The 6,596-nt window shown below is 32.0% G+C and overlaps 1 pseudogene; it reads right to left on the reverse strand.

The window, feature by feature from the left end:
* Window positions 1–1,975: 1,975 nt before the first annotated feature.
* On the reverse strand, window positions 1,976–5,960 carry LOC120171455 (annotated as a pseudogene).
* Between the last annotated feature and the right edge of the window lie 636 nt (window positions 5,961–6,596).

Below are 6,596 nucleotides of genomic sequence, written 5' to 3' on the forward strand. Positions count from 1 at the left end.
TATTTTATTATTTTAAAATTAATTATATTATTATTAAATAAATAATTAGAAACTCATAAAGATATTATAAACATTGTACTTTAGATTAAAAGCAGGCAACAGGATGTACCGAAAAATAAAAATAAAAATAAAAAAAGCAGGCAAAAGGTAAAAAAGCTGTAATGGACTTTGGCTGATTAATAGGTTAATAGGAAGTGGGGGAATGTAATCCACGTTATATCGTTTAGTTAGTTCGAGAATCTTATTCTCGGTAATGTAAGATTATTAATAGTAGATTTTTTGGGGTATATTACCGGGAATACCATTACCTCTCTTTTCTTAGGTATTAAGACTAAAATGCCCTTATTTTTTTTCAAAAATATATTTCTTCTGTCATTGAATAATTAAAATTCTACGAAGGTTAAATTACAAATTTATCCTTAAACTATTTTAGATTTACAAAAAAATCTATAATTAAAATTTTATATAAAGTTCAGGAGTTAAAATAAAATTTTTACCCTTTCATTAAACCTTTTTATATTTTCAATTTTGTAAAAAATTATATAAATTTTTTAAAGAAAATATATAAATATTTTCCAACTTGTTAAAAACAAATATATAATGACAATTTGGTTAAATATACATTTTAATAATCTTTTATTCCTTTAACCAAACACGGTAATCTTACATTCCTGCTAAGCCAACCAAACACAAAATACAACATTCTAAGTAATCCTATTCCCTGGTAATCTTACATTCCCACTGATAATCTTACATTCCGTGAACTAAACGCACCCTTAGGGTTAAGGAAGTAAGAAATATGAGAATTTTCTGCGGCCGTTCTCCTATCTCGTTTAATCTGCTCTTATCTTTTTCTACCTTTTTTCTTATCCCTAAGAAAAAAATATTGTATTCGAGCATTTTTTGATGCAAAATCATTGATGATAGTGTTAAATTAATGTTTTTCAACGTATTTTTCTCAATACATAACATATCATTTGGAAATAAAAGAATAATCTTATCTATAATTTAGAAATATATAAAAATCAAAAGAAAGATTTTGAAAACATGATCTTACCTAGAATTTTAAGAATAATTTTCAATATAATTCAAACATTACAATTGATGATAAACAATTATGACTTTGTATTTGTAAGAAATATGGGAAATTAAAAAGTGAGTAAAGATTTTCAAAGGAATTGTGAAATATGAAAGAGAAAAGAATCGGACTAATTATTCTTAAAATTTCTCCTCCCACTGAGTTTTGAAGAGAAAAACATAACGTTAATAAATTTTTTCATTGATATGAAAAATCGAGAAAGAGATTTGGTGAATTGATAGTGAGAAATTAGAAAGACCAAAACTAAAGATATTCAATTAATTTTTTTAAAATTATAGGAAAAAAATATTGAATTGGAGTTTATGAAAAGTGAAACAGTTTATTCACATTAATATAAAAAATCCAATAATGATAATTGACACCTTAACAAATTTATGGTCCTTATTATTTTATTTTACAATTTTTTAAATTTATTATAAGAAAGAAAAAACATTATAATAATTTATTTTAATTTGTGACACTTACGAAGAAAAGTTCTCAAAGCGCATGCTTGAGAGGACTTTCTATTCTACGTTGCGCCTGTATCTCCGGAGACGATTCTTCTGTCGCCCACATGCGTTCGGGGCCTTAAGCGTGCCTAGACATGCTTTTGAAAACCAAGGACATAAGTACATCCTTTACGTAATATTGGGGATATTATTAGATCGTTAAAAAGTCTGAGGACCAGTTTAGAATAAGAGTAATGGTATAGAAATGAGTTTGAAATGTTCAAAAGATTGTGAATCAATTTAGAGTAAGAGACATAATTTGGAGACGAAATTGAAATGCTCAAAAGCATAGAGATCAATTTAGAATAAGTGTAATAGTTTGGGGACGTGTAGTGCAATTAACTCTAATATCAATGTATCAGTAAGGGGTGGACTCTAGTTGATGGAATGCAAAAACAATGATAAATTTGAGAACAAGATGCAGTATACGTATAACAAAACAAAATACAGAACCCAGGAATATAAAACAGACATCAAATAGCACATATTAATGGCAATGAAAATAGAAAAAAAGAACATTAAAGGAAAAAGCTATGTTGCAACTTACAGCAACTTTGAGACGAGACATCACATGATCCATTACCACGCAGTAGTAAGTAGTAGCTAGCTTGGACGGAGCAGAACAAAATTTCGAGGATAGGTCCATCTGCAAGCATTGTACCGTCGCTTCCTTGCTCGCACCTTTTGAACAACCAACTGCTCGTATAATTTAACAGGTACCGCGGTATGTGGCTCACTTTGATTACAAGAAGTAAGGAACTCCGGTCCTCGGACCTCTCATCTGATTATTCTCTTCAGTTTCGGTGAAGAACTTTACTTCTCTCTCCTGAACAAATGTCGAAAACCATAAGAACCGCAAGTGGCACAGCAGGTGCTTGTCAAACAGAGTGCTTAATAGCGCCGATATTCTCCAATCCTATTCGAAAAGAAAAATAAAAAAATTCTCACCATATTCTCAATGAAGCTCAATATAGAGGCTACATTCCCGCAACGGTAACAATAGTTCGGAGCAGACCAAACCTGCAAAAAATAATCGAGAAATTCAATTAGGCTCTTAATAAAGTTAAACTAAAAAGATTAAAGCTGAAAGTTTGGAGTCTTACTGTTACTAGGCCTTTATCCTGAAACATATACTTAAGACCTTGCACAAGTTGGTGAGCTCTGCAAACAAGATCAAGCTTGTTTATGTGGTTGAACTGCAATAGATGACAAGGTTAAAAATATAATTTCAGAATGAAAGCATAACTATAGACTTGAGAAGCGATAAATTACCTCGGATGTGACCCTAGACCCAAATAGCCAACCTGCTCCACGTGGACTGACTGCCCATGTTTCGATCTCTTCGGGATCACTCCACATGAGATCACAGAATGGGCCTTCATGAGGGATTTCACAGTTCCGGCCAATTAGCCTTATCTGGCATAAAAGCAGAAAACATAAAAGGGCATCAACATCACATAACTAAAAAACGAACGAACATGCAACCAATACACTTATAGTAGAACAAGTTCTTGGGAGTAGTACTTTCTAAAGAAAATACTATCAATGAGAAATAGATGGTCACTCACTAAAGACAATTGTCGCTTCAGCTTTAAAACCAAATAAAATGCAACTGCACAAACAATTTGTTTTTTAACTTGATAAGACTGAGTGGATGATAATTCACATAACCGAATAAAGAGAATAAAAATCCTGTGACTAGATGGTTATAAAGTCAATAAAGTAACACGCTGCAACAGAACTACTTAAAGGACAAAAGCTTATCAATTAAATGCAAACTTCTAACTAGGTATTGGAGATGACTATCCAGCTCAGTTGGTAGAGCAAAAGGTTCTTAACCTTGAGGTCGTGGGATCGAGTCCCACGGAGGGCATTTCATAATTCGGAGGTCTTCTACGGAAGCTGCTCTCAACCTGGTGTTGGGGGCAGCCTACTATCTTACCTCCCCCTTACCCCATTACATATGGGAACAAGGGACAACCATTTTTTTCTAGCTAGGTATTGATGCATATAAACATGCCAGCCAAAAAATAAGAAAAATACTTGATCAATTGTCCGTATGTCAGGAGAAAGGCCACCATGTACACAAAGTACCTGCAAAATATTATATAAAGAACAATTAAAGAGGTGAAAACAAGGTGATTAGAAATAGATGATTTATAGATAGAATGCTTACAGTCCCATCTATAATTGCTGAAAGTGTAAGATAGTCAAAAACGTCTGTACAATACCGCCATGCATAAGCATTTCCATACTTCCTCTGGCACTCATCATAGAAGCCGTAAACCTGTAAAAAATTGTATATGCACCTTAAAATGTCAGTCCTTGGTATTTGGAATGCCTTTTTTAAACTATAACTTCAGAGCACTGCTCAACTTCCCTTAAAATCAAATTAATATGATATTGGCACATATAACTTCTTATGGCTCGGACCCTCCGATTCAGTATGCTGCTCCAAAACTAAAAGGGATTCAATCCCTTTTTTCCTCGGAAGAAGAAAAGAAATTAAACATGGAACTGTAATGAAGCTTTAAGCATGACAAGAAACAGCCGCAAAGAAAGATAATGAACCAAAAAAAAAGCAGAAGACACGTGTATTCGTGTAACACACAACAGAACATGCATACATTTTATAAGGTCTTTACGAGCATATTCCATTGTGGTATAATTCAAAGCACACCTGAGTTAGCTGTCTGCTTTCATGATTTCCCAGCAAGAGTGTGATATTAGCTGGCTACCTATGATTCAGGGGGAAAGACAAAAATTATAGTTACTTCTTATCTCAAACGAGAAATGGTATTGGTATCCTAACCGTCCAAAAACAGAACTAGAAATTTAATGTCCTTATCAAAGGCATAGAAAAAGGCAATAGCAGAAGCAAATCATGATATGTGCATCTTTAGTCTTCCAAGTTCCAAACACAACTATGATACCGTATACAACATATGGTAATATCTTGCTACAATAAAATACCACGATGGCATCAAAAGGATCATTTAGCCTGAAGTAGGAAAAAATTGGTGATTTCAAAAAGTATAAGAATGAGAACTCATTGTTACTCCTATAAACTAAACCAAAATCACGTAATATGGTTGCTGATTAACAATAATCGGATACATCTTGACCAGGTATATTATACGTTAGAGGTCTGAGAATTGAGCTAGTAATCACATAGCGAGCCAAGAGCAAGCAAGAAGCAGAGAAATAATGCACCCAAACACATGATTGAAGATCAGTAGATAACCCCAAGGAAAATTATATAGATGCTTACCTGGCCTTAAGAAGCAAAAGAATAGTTAAAACTTCAAGACTATTATAACCTCGATCAACAAAATCTCCCTGTCCATTAGCCAAAATCAATACCACAACAGACACGGAAATCACATAGAATTAGCACAGAAGTTTCCACGCAGGGTATATTACCATAAAAATGTAATTTGTATCTGGTACATGACCTCCTGTCTGAAAAAGCTTCATTAGATCATGAAATTGGCCATGGATATCACCACAGACGGTTACCGGACTATTGACGGGTTGCACATTGGACTCCTCAATGAGAATTTCTTTTACCTATAATGTTTTACAACATAAGTATACAACGAACTAGGTTCAAATAAAATGACACAGAATAGAACGCAAGTTGATATATAGCAACCAGCAAATTACACCATAAAGAGAAAAAAACATAAAATGAATTCTATTGACTATATAACAGTAAAAGATACAGAAAAAACATAAAATGAATTCTATTGACTATATAACAGTAAAAGATACACAGTTACAGACACGATTCTTCAAGCAAATAAAATCAGGGGAATACAAGTTATTTCGAGTCCATAACCTTTATTTTTGTTAAAAATAAAATGCTATCCTTTAAAGATGACAAAAAAAGCATAGATGTCTTGAGAGTTCCAACTTCCAAGTACAAAGACGAAATGGACATTTATTGCAATTCTTGATTCATTTACAAATGATTATCTTCATTTTAACAAACGAATCAATCATTTTCCCAGATCATCCCAATTCCGAATCAAAAAAAACTACGCAAACCCTATTTTTGTCAATCAAGAGAAAAAAATAAAGAAAATAAGGTAACCCAATTGAAATCCCTAGAAGTAGAAAGGAAAGGGGCAAAAAAAAAAAAAGATATAGGAAAGGGAAAAATACGTATTCGCAAAGAATCTGAAGCTCGTCTTCCAAAAGGTGTTGGCCGTCTTTAACCTTTGATATCCACTGATCCAAATCCATAGGATTTCTTCTTCGTGTTTCGGAATTTGAATCCCTGTTGTTCTACTGAGGATTAAAGAAAAGGGGGCAAAACGGGAATATGAATAAATATGAAATTTCCCGCTCTTCTCCCTGGATCTAGGGTTTTAATCACGGGGGAGGCAGCGAGAAGATACAGAAATTTTCAATTAACACTCTCTTTATTCATTTATTTTCGGGTAAAATACAAACTTTATCACTTAATTATTAATCCGATTACAAATGGATCACCTTCTTAAAAAAAGTATTATAGGGTAAATTACGCGTTTAATATATAAACTATCAGTTTTTTCCGTTTAGTACCTAAATATTTAATTTTTTAAAATCATACCTAAAGTTTTATTTTTATTTTATTTCAGTACCCTTGTTCAAAATTTAACGTTAATTTTTGAAAAAATTGAAAATTTAGGTACTAAAACGGACATAAAATGATAGTTTATGTACTAAATGCGTTAAGTTTTTAACATTGGGTACTAAAATGAAACAAAAACTAAAGATTAAGTATGATTTTGAAAAAAATGAAAGTTTAGGTACTAAAACATATAAAAATTGATAGTTTATATACTAAATGAGTAATTTACCTATTATTATAATTTAGTGGTTAAATTAAAATATTTTTATAAATAGATTACTAACCGTTAAATATTAGACGAAATAATGACGAGATTGGGTATAATAATAATTTTAGTTTATGAAATTTATGAATTATATAATTTTGATCATTGTTGAACCAATTTAATAAA

This window comes from Hibiscus syriacus, unplaced genomic scaffold, assembly GCF_006381635.1.
Source record: "Hibiscus syriacus cultivar Baekdansim isolate YM2019G1 unplaced genomic scaffold, ASM638163v2 tig00111834_pilon, whole genome shotgun sequence".
Lineage (NCBI taxonomy): Eukaryota > Viridiplantae > Streptophyta > Magnoliopsida > Malvales > Malvaceae > Hibiscus > Hibiscus syriacus.